The sequence below is a fragment of the Cupressus sempervirens genome, chromosome 8, assembly GCF_028749045.1.
Source record: "Cupressus sempervirens isolate cs-2001-9-10 chromosome 8, ASM2874904v1, whole genome shotgun sequence".
Taxonomy (NCBI): domain Eukaryota; kingdom Viridiplantae; phylum Streptophyta; class Pinopsida; order Cupressales; family Cupressaceae; genus Cupressus; species Cupressus sempervirens.
The window spans coordinates 440,758,424-440,777,753 of NC_143125.1; positions in this window are offsets into that span (position 1 = coordinate 440,758,424).

The following is a 19,330-nucleotide window of genomic DNA, read 5'->3' on the forward strand; positions in this document are numbered from 1 at the left end:
ATTATGAGTACTACTTCAGTCGATCAACATTGTTACTTTTTGCTTCTTTAAGAAACCCACTACCTTGAGAGTTTGTGGTGCACTGAAACCTAAAAGTACATGACAAGAAATAATTGGTTGAGAATCATGCGATTCCTCACCTGACTCCCTATCCTCCTCTAATATGGGTTCATCCTCTTCCTCCTCACTTGGATCTTCAATATAGAACAATTTCTTTTCACTACATTTATGTCTTCGACTATATTTTCTATCACAATTGAAACACAATCCTTTTTCTCTTTTCTCCTTAATTTTTTTTTGGATTCAACCTAGTAGGTTGAGGAAGAGAAGGTGTTGAATATCGTTTTTCTCTTGTCACATTAACCCCTTTCTTTTTAGGAATCAAGAACTTCTCCACTACCATGTGTGCTAATATAAAAAGACTCATTTACTTAGCTGAGACAAAAAATGTGTACCTCATGTTGAATGTGACCCTTGAGACCACCCAAGAATAAATCATTCAAGTTCTCATCTGGAATTGTATACACTCTTAAGGATATATTTTGGAATTTTTGAATATAACCTTAACTGATCTTGTTTGTTGAAGCTTAGAAAGTTGGCTGAAGAAGTTTTCTATTACACTATTTCTATATTGTGCTTGGACTTCTCCTATAAAAATTAACCATGATACAATGCGACCCTTTTTCCTCCTATGAGTATAAAGCCAATGATACCAAATGAATTGATCTAGTTCTAGATATAAGGAAGCCATGGTGACCTTTTTTCCATATGAGTTTTTTTGTACTTCAAAAAAATTCTTCATTTGATTTATCCATGTTAGAGGATCCTTGCCATCAAATTTTTTCATATCCACCTTTGGAAAAAAAATTCCTAGATCTCGTAGGAGTGTTAAAATTTGTGTCATCATTAGTCAACTTGAAAGTTTCACCTTGATTTCTTGAGAGCTCCATCCCTGTTTCATTCATATGCATGCTCAACATGCTTCATATATCTGATATATCTCTTCTTAGGTCACACATATCCCTCTTAACCTCTTCCTTGAACTTACTTAGTTCCTCATTGGGATTACTATCCTCTATTGTTTCCCAATCTTGATCAAAGGATTTACCCAGTGTGGTAGTATTCTTTTTGCCTCTTGTTGAAGGCCCTGTCATGATGGAAACCAATATTTTTGAAATAAATCACAAAAATGAAAAGTAAGTTCTCTTATTTATTTATTTATTTATTTATTTATTACTATAACTTACTAGGGCCAAGATACCCTTACTCAGAAAAAATCCAAAAATAATTAGCAAATTTTCTCCCTTGAGAGAAAATTTTCTTAATTTTGCAATATCTTTCTTATTTTTACTTCAATTTCTCCAACCTTTAAAATTTAGGATTCTCTAATATGTATTCAAAAACCCAATACAAGTTATACTCCAATTTGACAGGATGTGAGAGATATGAAGATCTCAATAAATTGTGTAGAAATAGTAATTCTATAATAATTTGCTCCAATTCCTCTAAATTTTGGACTATAGCTTCTTTAATATGGTCTTCAAGAACACATTAAAAATATTTTAAAAATTCACTAAAATCTAAAAGTTATGCTCTTTCCAAAATTGCCCCAATGTTGAGAAAACATCTTACCTCAATGGTGCCAAGATCATGCTTTGATACCACTTGTAATGAAATAACTGGCACAATAGAAGAAATAATATGAAATATTATATAAATACTTAATAATAACTGAGAGTAATAGGACACTTCAAGGGGAAAACCTCCAAATATCTCCAATGAGAACACACTTCACAATATGATCTTGAAATAAGACTCACAACCTCCTATATATACCTAAGTATGCTTAGGTTGAATAGACACAACACTACATGACACCTAGGCCAACATACCTACCTAAATAATAATGTAATAATGATAACATGAAATAATTAAGGATTAAGATAGCCACAAGTTGACTATTCATAACCCTATATACACCATTATTAAGGACGTAGCAAAAAGATTGTGACTTACCTTGATGAAGGTATCCCAATCATATGTTTTCAGCCCGAGGCCAAATTCACTTTTCTTTGATATTAGATTTTCTTATATTCACAGAAAATCCTATAGGAAGTAGAATTTTTTATATGAATTCTTTTATGGAATTACCTTACTGATTTTTTGATAACCAAGGAAAGGCACTTGCATTAATCAGGTCTCCATTGCTATTTGATTCAATGATCTTTTTCATTGCATGATTAGAATCATGAATGCCACTACAAATTTTGGTGAGTTTTTCTTTGTCACACCTTCCATCCAATATTTTCCACATTGTCTCTGTTACATTCTTTCCAATATGCATATTATCAAAAAAATGTATGATTAGTAGCTGCTCGTAGTAGGGCATCCTACTAAATTCTTTGGGATAACATTTTAGTCCCTTTGGAAGGTGGTTAGTACTAATGCCTTGATGACCTCAAATTCTATTATATTCCAACAACCATAGGTGAGGTGTCATTATTCATGGCTTTGATGTAGTCTCTTCTTTCCCATTAAAAAGATGTTCTTGACACTTTGATACTTATGATTTTTGTGGACGAAGTGCCTATTCTCATCAAAAACATGCTTTCTTAAACTTTTGGAATGATGAGATTTCATCTTTGGACCACACATTGGACATGAAAATTTTCCCTTTGTTTGAAGACCTACAATATAACGATACAATTGGATTAAATATGTCCATTTTTGGAATTAGTATTATCACGTACAACTAGATTTCAACATAACATACTGCATAAATGTGTCAACCCTGAGGCATCATGAATTGTCCACACAAGCATTGCATGGAATTGAAATTGTTTTTTGTCCAATTATTCTAGAGATATCATACATAGCGAAACCATTTTATAACACTGGCAACTTGTTAATAAGAGACACAATATATACATTCATATATTTCACTTGGTACTTACCTAGTTGAATGAACAACATCAGTTAATTATTGTGGTCATTTCACTCCAAGACTTATAATTACATATAGGTAATAATTAAATAATAAAATACCTAGAACAATCATTGCCAACATAATGCGCTCCCTCTTTATTGACATCCATGGAGGAAGGTTATTTTTTATAACAAAAGAAAGCCACACCAAGTAAACGAATCTCATATCTCCAAATAGATTGACACCATCAGTTGCTAGAGAAAGCCTAAGATTTCAAGGTTCTTCTTTAAAGTATGGCCACTTTTTCTCTATGTCCATAAATTTTGAACCACACATAGGCATTCAAATAATGTCATCTTTACTTCTATTGTGTGCATAGTAATCCATAAATTATGCCAAGCTACTACACCTAAATAATCATTTAAGATGTGGACTAATGGGGATGTAATGAAGAACCTTGGGAGGAACCTTTTTGTCACTTGATAACCTTTATATCTTCTTGTATGGAATTTAGAGCATTTTGTTGAATTTTTGTGTTCTTTATGATAAATTACATGATCTTTAAGACAAGCATCTATTGATTGATACTCCATTCCAATATGTTTCATAGTGGCACATAATTCTTGGTATGAGCAAGGGAGAAAATTTGATGGTGGTAAAAAATAGTCACCTATCAATCTACAACAAAAAATATAAGTTGTTAGTATAAACAATCTTAATGGTACATATTTCACCTTTTATATACTATAATGAAGTATATCAAAAATCTTAGCATACATGACATTATTATCTTGGATAAAACATTCATAACCTTCAAATACACCAACAACAATACAACAGAGAGAAGAGTTGATTGGGATCCTTCATAAAGGGCCATGTTTTCCTTCTCAAGTAGAGATATATGATGGATGACCTCAATGCCATCCTCATCTTAATCATCATCATCATTAGTAGTAGAAACAACACTAGTACCAAATGTGTCATGGATCAATGCATTTGTACTATCATCTTCAGATGTATTTTTTGGTGCATGATCATCATCTTCCATGGGATCATGATCTTCTCCTTCAATACTCACATCTCCATGTTCCTCCATATTTACACCTTCATGTTCCTTTGAGATGTGTTAGTCCATATCACTTACTACCCTAGGGAGATCAACCTATATAAAAATAATGGTAATCAAACCCTTGTTCTGTGGCTCATATGTATATTAATTGTAAAAAAAAATATAACAAACAACTTACCAATGGATAATAGTCAAACCCCACTTTAGTGTGATCATTCTCCCTACAATGTCTCTTAGCTATTTTGGTTTTGATTCCTTTTTTCTTTAAGTTGTTACAACTCTTGCAAGGACAATAACATTTGTCATCCCCTTCTCTTTGAAGTTTAGACAACAATCTAGCGATTGTCTCCCTGTTTTGACCTAATTCCCTTGTATTATTTGACATGATCCTTCTTCACAGGAATAACTTATTCTTATACCTTTTACAAAAATATTGGACTTTTTCTACTTAATTTTTATATCTACACATGGTTTTGAAAGAAATATTTGGTGTAATTAATGTGTATATCTATGAAAATATTGGACATGTTGTAATTAATGTTTATATCTACACATATGGTTTTGAAAGAAAAATTTGGTGTACAATTAATGCATATATCTGCAAAAATATTGGACATGTTCTACTTAATTTTTATATCTACACATATGGTTTTGAAAGAAAAATTTGGTAAAATTAATGTGTATATCTACAAAAATATTGGACATGTTATACTTAATTTTTATATTTGCACATGTGGTTTTGAAAGAAAAAATTGATGTAATTAATGTGTACATTTGCAAAAATATTGGACATGTTGTACTTAATGTTTATATCTACACATATGGTTTTCAAAGAAAATTTTGGTGTATTTATGCCTCTTCATTTTGATTTTGTTCAAGGGAAGCCCATCTATGGTAGAAAATAATAATGCATTTTCTAAGAGATAGGAACTATTCAACAAAATTAATTTTTTACAAGAAAATGCACCTAAAGAACTGTTAGCTTCAAAGCAAGAAAATGGTGTTGAAACAGTACAAAAAGTGGTTGGCATGAGAGGTCTGCAAGTTAGGTTGATGACCAATCTTGAAAACTTGAATTTTGAAATGGAATCTATCGAGGGTCAAACACCTATGCCAAAGTTACAACACAATGTGAAGTTGATTTTAGATATGGTAGAGGTAGATATTCAAAAGTTTGATCAAAATTTAAGGCATGAGAGGGAGTCTATGGTAATATACTAGAAGGAGAAGGAGCAACCTCAGAAAGAGACCACACAACATAAACAATGGCTAGACAACATAGAGGATATTATGAGAGCATTGGATAGAATCTAGGAAAGTGTTTTCGTAAATAAGATTGCATGAAGAAAACCAAATCCAAAGGTAAATATTAGATCTAACTTGCTAACTCCTAATGGGTTAGGCTATTATTATTTGTCCCCATCACATTCAATTTGATAGCCATGTTAGGGAGGTGATCTCATCTAGTTCATCCCCATGACTTTGAATTACTTAATCATGATCTTGGGTGCTCAAATTAATGTCCAAGACATTTGTGTCTTAGGGCCCTATTTGATCTTCATTTGAAAGTGCCTCAAAGTTGACCACACAATGTCTCTCAATATGTTGTTCTTTACTTTCATTAGAGGGGGAATTTGTCTCTTGCTTACTTGGATAGAAGGGTGACCTTTGCTTCTTTTTATGTGGGCCCTTGTCCTCTATCCCCTTTCTCTTCATTCCTCTTATTTTTAACTCCTTGTCACTCCCTCCATTCTTCTTCTTCTTTCGGCCTTCTTGTTTTCTTGAACATTCAAGGAGTTGTTCACATGATTCCTCCTTTGATTCTTCTATATCTTTCATTAGTTCATATTTTAATGGAATTATTTTTTTCCTTCAACTTAGCCATCTATTGGTTTATCCATGTGCGAGTGAATGGTGTTAAATATGAATCATTATTGTGTCAAAACTTCATCTATGTTCAAAAAATCTATAGTAGAAAATAATTCTTTCTTGTTTTGTCATCATTACATTGGAAATATCATCTACATTTTCTTAAACCAGCATATCCTAATATCTTAAATGCAATAAATTGGAGGGTATAGTAGCTCAACTATATGCGTTGCTTCTATAGTTGACTGCTACTTTCATTCATACTAACTATCAACATACTCTCTTGAATTTTGAGCTTATATTTGTTCTCTAATTCTTTACAGTCAAATAATACTCTTTTCTGGATTTGACTTGGGATTGATCATGTAAGAACAATCTATGTCTATGATGATATGCCATTGGCACCTTGTAATCCTTTTTTCATTTTATATAAATTCTAACAATGATTTTTTTGTAGCTTTCTCATCTGAATGGGATAAATATTGGTATAGGTATTTTATTATGTAATAGTTGAGGCTTTAGCTCAATAAGTTAATAAAGATCATTTAGAAGAGGGTCTCATCTATCCACCATTTCAAAATATTAGAAAAATATTAGCACACACAGATGCATAAGTTGCCACAATGTCCTATGAACTAGGTATTTTCCTAGGGATCATTTTCATTTTCTGCACAAAAAATGTTTGCTAAAATTCCTAAAAACACTAGCTTTTTAAGCTAATGTTTTGCATTCTTTCATCTATAATTTTTTTAAGAAAATAGGACTATATAGACAGAATGTGAGAGGAGAAAAATATGTGTGTAAGCTTGGTCTAAAGTCTATAGTTTGATTTTTTCATATTATTCTATTGTAATATGCCCTACCTTTCCTTAGCCAACTCATGAAGTTTTTCTCTAGTCAGAGAGAGGTATGGTCAGATTTGTTCATTTGAAACATTTTGTTGGTTTTTGTGTACAGTCTTTATTTGGTTTCTCCTTTAAAAGTTTGCATGCATGAGATCTTTAAAGAAAAAAAAATTCTCACAAGATTCTTACCCTCTAATTTATTGCATTTAAGATATTAAGATATTAGGATTTGTCATTTATTACATCCGCATTTGCTTTGCCATTTCTTATAAGAGTGTTTCAAGGTTGGGAACTGCATCAACATTCTTTGCATGGTCTAGAGGTAATATCATTGTGGTAAAGGCTTCTATGAGGGAATGAGCCTCATGATTATGACATTTACACAGAAGCAAAACTTGCTTCTTCAACTCCTTTCACTCAACTCTTCACTCAAGTTATTCTTCTAGCAGTGAGAATAGATGCTAAAAATTCTTGGGAGCCAAGGGACCCTGAACCTATGCTACATTTTTTTGAGACATGGGAGAATTTAATACTAGATTCAATACTTCATAAAATTTTGCATCATATAGGATGCCCAAATTAATAGAAGCAATAGATACTAGGGATCCTCATAGGGAGATTGTGTCAATACATGTATGGTTACATCCTTGGCTTCCATTGTTGGGCTAATATTTGGATCCTTTATATCCAACCATTCATTATAAGTTGGGGAATGCACTTCATGCTTTACATGTAAGGGATACATTTGCATATGTAATTTTATCACCTTGAAAATTTGTATTTGATCCTATTAGTTGGGAACAACTGATTGTTTTAGGAATTTGTTCAAGTTAACTAATTGTTTTTTTTATTGTACCTAATCTAATGAAATTTCTATAGGAATTTTTAATCAACCCAACTAATAAAAAAATAGACCAATTTAACTAGGCTATGTCTTGTTTCTTTCTTAAAATATCTGCTATGATATGTTTTTGTAAAATTTCTTGAGGACTCTACCCAATTTTTGTGCTCTACATTATTTTTTGTGCAGGATCTTGAGCTAAATCATTTAGCACAAGTTGAGTGAGTTTTACTATTTTGTTATTTGGATTTTGGAATATGTATGTACTTGGATCATTTTCTCTATTGTGCTAATATGTAATAAGCACCTTCAAAAAGATCTCTCTCTATATACAAAAACTATAAGTTTTTCAATTTGTCATGTATTGCATCTACATTTACTTTTCCATTACTTATAAGAGTGTTTCAAGTTTGGGAACCACTTCCACATCCTTTGAATGGTTTAGAGGTAATGTCATTATGAAAAAGGCTTCTGGAAGTAAATGAGCCTTGTGATTATGGCATTTACATAGAAGTAAAACTTTCTTCCTAACTCCTTTGACTCAACTCTTCACTCAAGTTATTCTTCTAGCAATGAGAATAACTTCTACAAATTCCTAGGAGCCAAGGGACCTTGGACCTATGCTATTTTTTCTAGAGACATGGGAGAAGTTACTAAAAGGTTTAGTACTTCATAATATTCTAGATTATATAGTGATGCCCAAATTAATAGTAGCAATAGATACTTGGGATCCTCATAGGGAGACTGTGCAAATACATGCATGCTTATATCCTTGGCTTCCATTATTGGGACAATGTATGGAGCCTTTATATCCAACCATTTTTTATAAGTTAGGGAATACACTTTATTCCTGGCATGCAAGTGATGTATCTACATATGCAATTTTATCACCTCAAAAAATTGTAATTGATCCTGCTAGCTAGGAACAACTGATTGTTCATTTTATTGTATCTAATTTGATGACAATTCTACTAGATTTTGTAATAAACCCAAATAATCATAAAATAGACCAATTAAACTAGGTTATGGCTTTTTTCTTTCTAAGAATATCTTTCTATGATATTTTTTTGTAAAATTTCTTGCGAACTATACCCATTTTTCATGGTATGCATTATTTTTGTGGAGGGTCTTAAACTAAGTCACTTAGCATGAGTTGAGTGAGTTTTATTATTTTATTATTTGGATTCTAGAATATGCATGCAACTAGATAAATTATTTTTTTGTGCTAATATGTAATAAGAACCTTCAAAAGGATCTCTTTGTATATGTAAAGACTACAAGATGTGCAATTTGTCATGTATTGCATTTGCATTTGCTTTGCCATTGCTTATAAGAGTGTTTCAACATTGGGAACCACTTCAACATCCTTTTCATGGTTAGAGGTAATGTCATTGTGGCAGAGGCTTTTGCAAGGGAATGAGACTCATGATTATGACATTTACATAGAAGCAGAACTTGCTTCTTCAACTCCTTTCACTCAACTCTTCACTCAAGTTATTCTTCTAGTAGTAAGAATTGTCACTACAAATTCTTGGGAGCCAAGGGACCCTGAACCTATGCTACATTTTTTGGAGACATGGGAGAAGTTACTACCAAATTTAGTACTTCATAACATTCTAGATTATATAGTGATGCCCAAATTAACATCAACAATAGATACTTGGGATTCTCACACGAAGACTGTGCCAATACATGCATGGTTACATCCTTGGCTTCCATTGTTGGGCCAACATATGGAGCCTTTATATCAAACCATTCATTATAATTTGTGGAATGCACTTCATGCATATAATGAAAGTGATGCATTTGCATATGCAATTTTATCACCTTCAAAAACTATATTTGATCCTACTAGCTAGGAACAACTAATTGTTTGTTTTATTGTACTTAATCTGATGATAGTTCTACAGGAGTTTGTAATCAACCTAGCTAATAAAAAACTAGACCAATTTAACTAGGTTATGGCCTATTTATTTCTAAAACTATCTTCTATGATATGTTTTTGTAAAATTTCTTATGAACTCTAACCATTTTTTGTGTTCTACATTTTTTTTTGCAGGATCTTGAGCTAAGTCACTTAGCATAGGTTGAATGATTTTTTTTGTTTTATTATTGGATTCTAGAATATGTATGTAGTTGGATCATTTTTTCTATTGTTCTCATATGTAATAACCACCTAAAAAATGATCTCTATCTATATATAACGACTACAAGTAGTGCACTTTGTCATGTATTGCATTTGCATTTACTTTTCCAATTCTCATAAGAGTGTTGCAAGGTTGGGAACCACTTCCACATCCTTTGCATGGTTTAGAGGTAATGACATTATGGAAGAGGTTTCTACAAGTGAATGAGCCTCATAATTATGGCATTTACATAGAAGCACAAATTTATTCTTCACCTCCTTTCACTCAACTCTTCACTCAAGCTATTCTTCTATTAGTGAGAATAGATGCTACAAATTCCTGGGAGACAAGGGACCCTAAACCTATGCTATGTTTTTTGGAGACATGGGAGAAGTTACTATAGATTTAGTACTTCATAATATTTTGGATCATATAGTGATGCCCAAATTAATGATAGAAATAGATACTTGGGATCCTCACAAGGAGACTGTGCCAATACATGCATGGTTATGTCCTTGGCTTCCATTATTGGGACAATGTATGGAGCCTTTATATCCAACCATTCATTATAAGGTGGGGAATGTACTTCATTCCTGACATGCAAGTGATTCATATGCATATGCATATGCAATTTTAACACCTTCAAAAATAGTATTTGATCTTGCTTGTTGGGATCGATTGATTGTTCATTTTATTGTACCTAATCTAATGAAAGATCTATAGGAATTTGTAATCAACCCAACAAATCAGCAACTAGACCAATTTAACTAGGTTATGGCTTGTTTCTTTCTAAAAATATTTGCTATGATATGTTTTTTGTAAAATTTCTTGTGAACTCTACCCATTTTTTGTGGTCTACATTATTTTTATGCAGGATCTTGAGCTAAGTCACTTAGCACGGGTTGAGTGAGTTTTATTGTTTTATTATTTAGATTCTAGAATATGTATGTAGCTAGATTAATTTTTTTGTTGTGAGCTAATATGTAATAAGCACCTTAAAAAATATCTCTCTAAATATTTAAAGAGATACATGTTTAGAAGGAAATATAAAGACATACATGTTTAGAAGGATAAGAAAAGAATATTTACATAGGTGCCTCTTTTGATCCTTGAAGAAAATTGTAGAGCAAGGGAATGTAGATCACAAGGACATAGCAATGAAAGGCACTGATCACAAGGGCACAACAATGTTTACAATTGTCCAGCCTTATTCAGAGCTCTTCACCTCTTTTGTGTCTAGCTCTCCACAATTTAAAAAAATGGGGAATGATTTATGTTATGATTTATTTTTATTGTTTATGCTCATGTAGGAATCACAATTATGAAGACAAAGTTGATATTGTGATGGTGTCAGGAACAATTACAAAAAAAAATATGAAAATGACCACAAATTACACCACTGTCATAAACTACCATCACAGTTTGACCCCAAATGTTGTAGTGTACAAAATAATAGTGTGGTGGCTCTCAAATGAATCTAGCTATGCAACCCTTGCAAGATCTACCATAGAACGAGAGATTCAAAGATGGGAGAAAGAGTGCTAGCATCCAAGGATACCAATGAAAATGCCATGCAATGCAGGGTTTACTAACATGAAATGCAAGATTCAATCTTAGATAATCAAATATAAAGAATTATAAGCCTTCCAACTTAAACTATGTGAGCTATTCTAAAGCATAAAGGAAACTAAGATAAGAATGTCACAATGCAAGTAGAATGAGAGCTAAGATAAAATGCCAAAATGCAAGAATCCTCCAAGTCTTCAAAGATCCAAAAGCACCTCGAAATCCTATAGCATAATGTATAAATGTGAGTGTAAGAATCGAGAATGAAGAGAGAGCCCTCTCTTTTAAAGATAAATGGATGATTGAGATTAAGAGATAAGAGAGGCTAAATCAAGTGTAGAGAATACATCTTGAGTGATCCATGTGCACACATATCTCACCTAATCAAGATGAACTGTGGGATTTAAGAGGAAAAATATGTGTGGAGGAGTATTAAATTTATTTTAAAAATAAAGATTCATCTCGCATAAAAAGTTGTGCATTCAAGTGTAGACAAACATGCCTTTTCCTCTTATTTTAAAACTAGGAATAATGCTTTTTTTTATCTTATTTTGGTTTTGACAAGTTAGTGAAATTATACTTAGTCATTATCTAGCATAATTATAGTGCAAGCTAAGTGCATAGTGCATGTCAAGTGATCAGAGAAAGCCAAGCAATTAGTGGGATCCAAGTGATCAAAGCATGTCAAGCATAAGTTTCTAGATAGTACACGTCGAGTAATATGACTAGTCAGTACCAAGTCACTCAAGTGCTTAGTAGTCTATACATGTTGAGTGATTTAGGTGGTGAGTAATAGATAATGCCGAGTTGTGTTACAATATTCATAGCATAGTGAAAGTTGAACATCAGAGCCTTTGGATGTTGAGTGAACAATTTTTGGTATAGTTGTTTGTTATAGCACAAACTCCTATGTAAACTATTTTTAGCTGACATTATAATGAATTTATGATTATAAGAAATAAGTATGGAGTCATATTATAAATTCATATGCAATATATGCAACCAATCATATTAATGGAAGGTAAAGGCAGCAATAAGGATCAATCACAATTGTTGATTTTGACCTAGCCCATCTCCACCATTTCCTATTTAAGGAGGTAAAACCCTAGAGAGTTTAAGGATGTGTGAGAAGATGCATGCTAATAGTTTAAAGAGCATTCATGGTGGCTATAATGGCTATGATAGAGTTATAAAAAGAAAAATCAATCTAAGAGAAATAGATACAAGTAGTGAGATGATTATAAAGGATAGATCTAATCAGAAGGATCAAGAAACAATTAGTAAAGAGGAGATCTAATATCAAGTAGAAAGGTGCTAACTAAAGATAAGATGTTGAATCATTCTAACAACTGATGGAGAGTAAATCTCTTAGCCAAGTAGTCCTAACAAGCTATTGTAAATATCTTAACTGATTGCTTACTTAATTGTGAGTTTGAAACCCTTTAACAAGGTGAGACCTAATAGTCTTGTAAGCCTTTAACAAGGAAAACCCCTCATAGGGTAGATCATAGCTTATGATCAACACTTTGTAGCTATAATTGGCCACACTTTACAACTACAGTAGTGAAGATTTGTGGGTGTCATCCCCACCCCAATTTTTCCTTCTTATTGGAGGGTTTCTAGGTAACAAAGTTATTGTGTTATGTGTTATTTACTTTATGGTATGGATGTGATGCATGTTAAGTTATTTCAGTTTATATGGCAAGTTATGAGATGGATTTTGGTGATATATTTTAGAGGAAAAAGTTTTAAGTGTTGATTCACCTCCTGCCCCATCCCCCCTGCCAAAAAAAAAACTTACTTTCCCATTGTTCTTTCCAACAATTGGTATCAAAGCTTTGTTCTCTAGAAAGGAAAGTTTGACATCTTTGGAGGTAAGATCTTGAAGATGGAAGTCTATAAGTTTGGAAAGACTATTAAGAATTAGAAGATTGAAATATAGCTTTCCCTACATCAATTCAAGGAGGCAAGAGATGAACTGCAACATTCATTAAAGAGAAGGAAGGAGATAGTTATTCAAAAAGATGGCACTCAATATCAAGAAGTAGACACTACTAGATTATTTGTAGATGGAAACTCAAAAGAGTTTGATGTAGCAATTCAATATCTAGTGGAAAAGAATGGTGCCCCAAAATGAAGAATTAAAGAATCTAAAAAGGGAAAAAGAACTTCAATTAGTATTGTTGTGTGAGAAAATTGAATTGAAGAAAAAAGTTGAAGAAGATAGAACCATGATTGAAGAAGAAAAAATACTACTGGCTAATAGACTTGAAGAGAAGACATTGGATGTGTAAAAGCTTGCAAACATGAAATTGGATACAATAAATCAGCTAATGATTGCAAATCAAGAATTGAATGGAAAAACATTGAGATTAAAACTTTGGAAACACAAAATACCCTAATGCAGAATGAGTTGAATACTAAAGAAGAAAAGCTAAATAAGCCTAGTGAAGCCATCAAGTATTTTGAAAAACTAATGGAAGCACCAATATCAAATAATGACACTACTGGTTTAGGTTATTCCATAACTAAAAAAGGAGAACCATCTAAAGGTGGTGAACAAAGGAATAACAAGGGAAAGAACATCAAGACCACTTTCCATCACTATAGAAATTTGGTTCATACAATAAATTTTTTGCAAGAGAAACATTGGAAATTAGAACCATAAGAAGAAATTCAAGGGAGACTATTGCAACTGCTAGAAGCAAGGACATCGGGAAAAAAAATGTAGGACCAAGACCACCAACACTTAGAGATTTGAAGGTTATTGTTACAACTATCACAAGTATGGACACAAGGCATATGAATGTAGATCCAAATCCAAGTGGACATCAAACAAATAGACAAAGGTATACCACAATGGAAACTATTATAATTGGGATTACAACACAAGGTACAGTTGTCACTATTGCCAAGAATATGGTCACATTTTTGAAAATTACATAAGAACACATTTTAGAGGTTACTACAACATATTGTTGAATGGGATTATATGCTTTAGCTATCTTAAGGCTAGTCATGTCAGTAGAAACTATCCAACTCAACCACCTACACCAAGTAATGAAGGTAGCAAAGGAAAAGGAAAGGATGATGTTGAAAATGTGAAGATTTAGATGAACAAGACATGGAGAAAGAAGGAAGATTATAGCACATCAAGTCAAGATGAGGTCACTTCATCCAATGGATCAAGTGATCACATCACCCATAACTAGGCAATCAAAGATATGTGTGGAATTGAGATTTAAAAAGTTATATTATGCATCAATTCCAAATATCTAAGATCTGAAAATATCATATTTGCATGAATTATGATGCAACAAAGTGATTAGAACCAAGAGAAAATCTATCATTTTGTTGTTTTCTATGTTTTTGCCAAGCATGGAAAGAATTATAGTTACTTTCAAGCATGAAAGGAATTGTAGTTGTTGCTGAGTAATATAGATATGGTAGTGTGAACTAAGCTTGCTATGTTAGCTGAGCATGTTGAAAATCCTATGATAGCTGAGTTTATAGTTGTGTAAGCACTAAGAAATTAATGTCAAATTTGAAGGGTTATATAGTCAATTTTTAACTCATTTGCACCTACCAGAGTTTGAAGAGCATGAAAGAAAATTACAAAAGGAGATTCAAGTGTTTGTGAACTAGATTCAACCACTACTTGACATCTTTCATCAGATTTGAGAGGTATTTAGCTTGTGTCGAGTTACACTATTTTAATTTTCGTAAACCCTAGGAAGTCAAAATAGAAGCTAGCTCTTCTACAATAGTTAAGAAAGAAGGGAAGGAAGTTTTCAATGTTTAATTAATGAGTAATTATGTTTAATTAATTAGTAATGATTGTGTACAAGGGAGATTCATCAGGTGTGTTATCCATGATACCACCAAAGGTCTTAATGGTTCAATATGTAAGATGTTTCTACACTAGTAAGATTGGAGAAGTTGGAGACATGGAAATTAGAGAAACCTACCAGAAGTTGTGTGATAATGGAGTATTAAGGAGGAAAAAAAGATCATTAAGAAAAAAGGGTTGACGTGTGCCTCATACATTCCTCAAGGTTTCAAAATTGAATGTGTCAAAATTATGTTGAGCCATATACATGACAATCAAATTTGGTTAGAGAATGGACCAATTAGAATTACAAAATGGATTGTGCATAGAGTATCAGGGTACCCTACCCTAGATAGACCAAAGAGCATGTAGAGTGATGCAAAGGAGGTTATTAAGAAGAACATAGGTGTCATATGGAACAAGTGACAGATGTCAATTGATACAATTTAAGACCCCTTGGTAGCCTTTTCAATCAGAGTTATAGCTCACAAATTCTTTTAGTCAAGCTGATTGAATAGTGTTTCTTGCATGACAATTGACCTCAGATACAATATTGTAAAATGAGATGATTCTAATGACCTAGAAAAGTTGCAACTTCAATAATTTTTAGAAAGTTTGGAAGCCATCAAGAAGACCAAAATTACATATTATAATTTTGTCTCTTTGATTGTTTGCATATTTTTCTACGTGAAAAATATTTTTCCTACTTTTGATAAAATTGTGTGGAAAACAAATAGATCAGTAACCCGACAGATAACAAAGTTCTTTAAGCAACATGGAGACAATGTTGAGTTAGTAATGACTAGCTATTTTGAGCATTTCAAGAAATCCATGAAGAAAAGATTGAGGATTCTTGTAAGATTACAATGATGAGTGTTTCCTAGTTGATGCATATTAAACATATGTGCAAGCAACAACACCCAAGGTTAGATGGTTAAATTCCTTTCCATATGAAATTAATGTGGATGAAGCCTCTACAACCATCACAACTCTATTGGCCAAGGAAATTGATAGGGATGCTACATCCCTTGGAAGCTATGATGAGGCTAAATCAAGAATAATAATAAATTTATAAAATACCTCAGTAATAAGAAAGAAGAACAAGATAGTGAAGAAGCTTGAAGTGAAGTTTGGTGAAGGTGGTGAGGAAGCAAAAGAAGAAGATGATGATGATGAAGAAGCAAAAAGCCAAGCACCATTTGAACTTACACAAGGCCTAGGAGAAGATAATGATGATGATGTTAAAGGTGTCAAGGAAGAAGATGTCGAGGAATCACCTAAGGAAACTAAGAAGAAGAGAAAAGAAAGGACACAAGTAGTGAAGAAACCAAAGAAGACTATGAAGTAGTCACAACAAAAGCTAGTTGTACCTTTAACTAGTTCAAGTACTAGGAAATCCACTACATTAAAAAAAATAAGTTGCAAAGCCTAAAGGAAAAAGAGCTAATGTTACAACAGAGCCAAGCCAGCCTGCTCAAAAGACTTTTAAGAGATTGGGAAAGAAATACGAGCCACAAGAGGATTCATATGAGGAGAAGATAGAGTCTAATGACTTGAGTCAATTCAAAGTGGTAAGCTACAAACCCTCTTCTGACATTGATAACTTGTATGAAAATATTAAGACCAATTCATATTTATCACATTTCACACATGTTGATTTTGAGAAGTTAGGAAATATAGAGAAAAATAATATATAGGAGGCCATATATGAAATGATGGTAACTTTTAAGACCACTCCTCTAGAGATTGCCAACTCATTACCAAAGAGTTTATATGAAAGAGTTGAGCAAAAGTGGAAATCCAATTTAACTACTAAAAGATAAATTAGGGAAACTACTTTAGCCCAAGTGATGCTTGAATTAGATAATCATATGATTGCTAAGGCAATGGAGAAGTACAAAGAGAATTTTTCTCCCAAATACCAAGCATTCCATATTTTAAAGAGTCAAATAGAAGATATGGTAACCAAGAGTACATCAATTTGGAAATCTATTTATGGGTTATCCACTAAAGAAATAACAAAGAAAGGTGAGCAAGAAGTAGAGATACTAAAAAAGAGAACCCAAAAAAGGAAGGTACTATGGAGGGAACTGAAGGAACAATAGAGGAAGCCATAATTGGAGAAGTGCAACAAGATGTACAAGTGCCAAGTGCTAGTGCCAAGTGCTAGTCCCCCACAATGCCAAAAATTATCATTCAAATGAAAGAGGTAGAAACTCAACCTATAGGTGTATCAGTGCTAAGCCTACATAGTTCAAGTTTACTAGCTCTAGTAATTATTGACAAGGATGGAACAAAAGTGAAAAAGGTTATGAAAGCAAGTCCAATCCCTATTCCACCGACATAGGGTGAAGTTCAACAAGGAGGAGAAAAGATTGAAGAGGATAAGTTGACTACTATACCTAAGGAGAAAATTTCCACACAGACATTGGCTATTTTTCCAATCTCTACATCTCCTATTAGTTGTCAATCTCTTCATAGGCCAAGTACATAGGACACTCCACTACAAATATCAAGGCCTTGAGTTCCAACACACCCATGAGTGTTGATGGTATATCATTTGAGGATGTAAGCTTAGATGAGGTGTTTGAACTACCAAATTTTGATTTGAATGCAATCACTATTGAATAAATGAGCATTCTTCAAGCCACTCTACAAAGGAAGACGAGGTTAGAAATCTTAAGGAAGGAACATAAGAAAAAACAAATTTTACATGAAATCAAAGAGACATTCATTGATGCTTTCAGAACCCTAGAAATAAATGAAGATAAGCTTTTTATAGAGAAACTTGTCAATATTGTGGACAAGATTAAGGATGAAGACCTAGACACAAATGTCAAATTATTAGGTTGGTCTAAAAGGAAGTTTCATACCAAGGTTTTCAAGAAGATATCTAGTGCTATTACACTAAGATAGGTTGATCTAGAAATTAAAATGGAAAATGTAAAGAAGGTGTTAGAGAAAAATTTCTCTCTCTACATAAAGCTATGTAATGTTGAGATATTTACTAAGGAAACTCAACGAGATATTGACCGGCTGCATGGAGATTTGCAATTCATTGGTATCACACTTCAAAAATATCTAGGTAATAGTCAGTCAGATTTTTAGAGGTTGTTTTCAACTCAGAGTCGGCTTTCCAAGTTGTAAGCATAGGTTGCTAATATTTGGTCTACTCTAATTACAATCCAGTCCATCTTGACACCTAAAATGGAAGTATTGCACAAGGAACTAGCCTATGCAGAGATGTTGTTGAAGAAAGATTACCATCTTTATACATTTCAAGGGTTAGTTGACCTTGCTACCTAGCTAGACATTTAATATCAATCCCCAGATACAACAACAAGAAATTAGGATGCAACATTGAAGATAATAATGGAACTACACAAACCATTTTTGGATAAACACACTATTAGTGTACAATCCAATTGACATCAGTGTTAAAATAGGGGGATTATGAAAATTTTGGAGAAAAATGTTTTTCAAGGTAGATATTTACTCAACAGGAGTAATTGAAGCAAAAATAGAAACAAAGTACTTACTCAAGGGGAGTAATAAGGTATAGAAGATAGACAACATTTTTTATACAAATGAAAATTTTGCAAATTTTGAAAGTTTTTTTATATAAGCCAAGAAAAAAATATACATGGTTTGAATTATGCACCATATAAGGATGCATATGCCATGACAAAGTGTTTTTGCCACTCATGCCAAAGAGGGAGATTGTTGATCTCATTTTGGTTTTTATAAGGCAATGACAAAACACTTAGTCATTATCTAGTAGAATTATAGTGCAAGAAAAATTATAGTGCAAGCCAAGTGCATAGTACATGTTGAGTGATTAGAGCAAGTTGAGAAATTACTGTGATCCGAGTTATCAAAGCATGTCATCCATAAGTTTCCAGATACTACATGCTGAGTAATATGACTAGTCAATGTCGAGTCACTCAAGTGCCAAGCAGTCTATACATGCTGAGTGATTCAAGTGTCGAGTAATAGTTAATTTTGAGTTCTAAAAAAGTTGAGTTAGAACATTGAGAGCATAGTAAAGGTTAAGCATTAGAGCCTTTGGATGCCAAGTGAATAGTTTTTGGCATAATTGTTTCACTAGTACATTATAAGTCAAATTTTAACCTAAATTTTTGACCAACTTGGGTGGAGAGTTGTTCAATACCCTTTTTTTCAATTTTTATGCTTGAGTTGGTAAAAATTTCAACCAACTTAGGGTTTCCCAAGTTGGTCAAAATTTTGACCAACTCAGG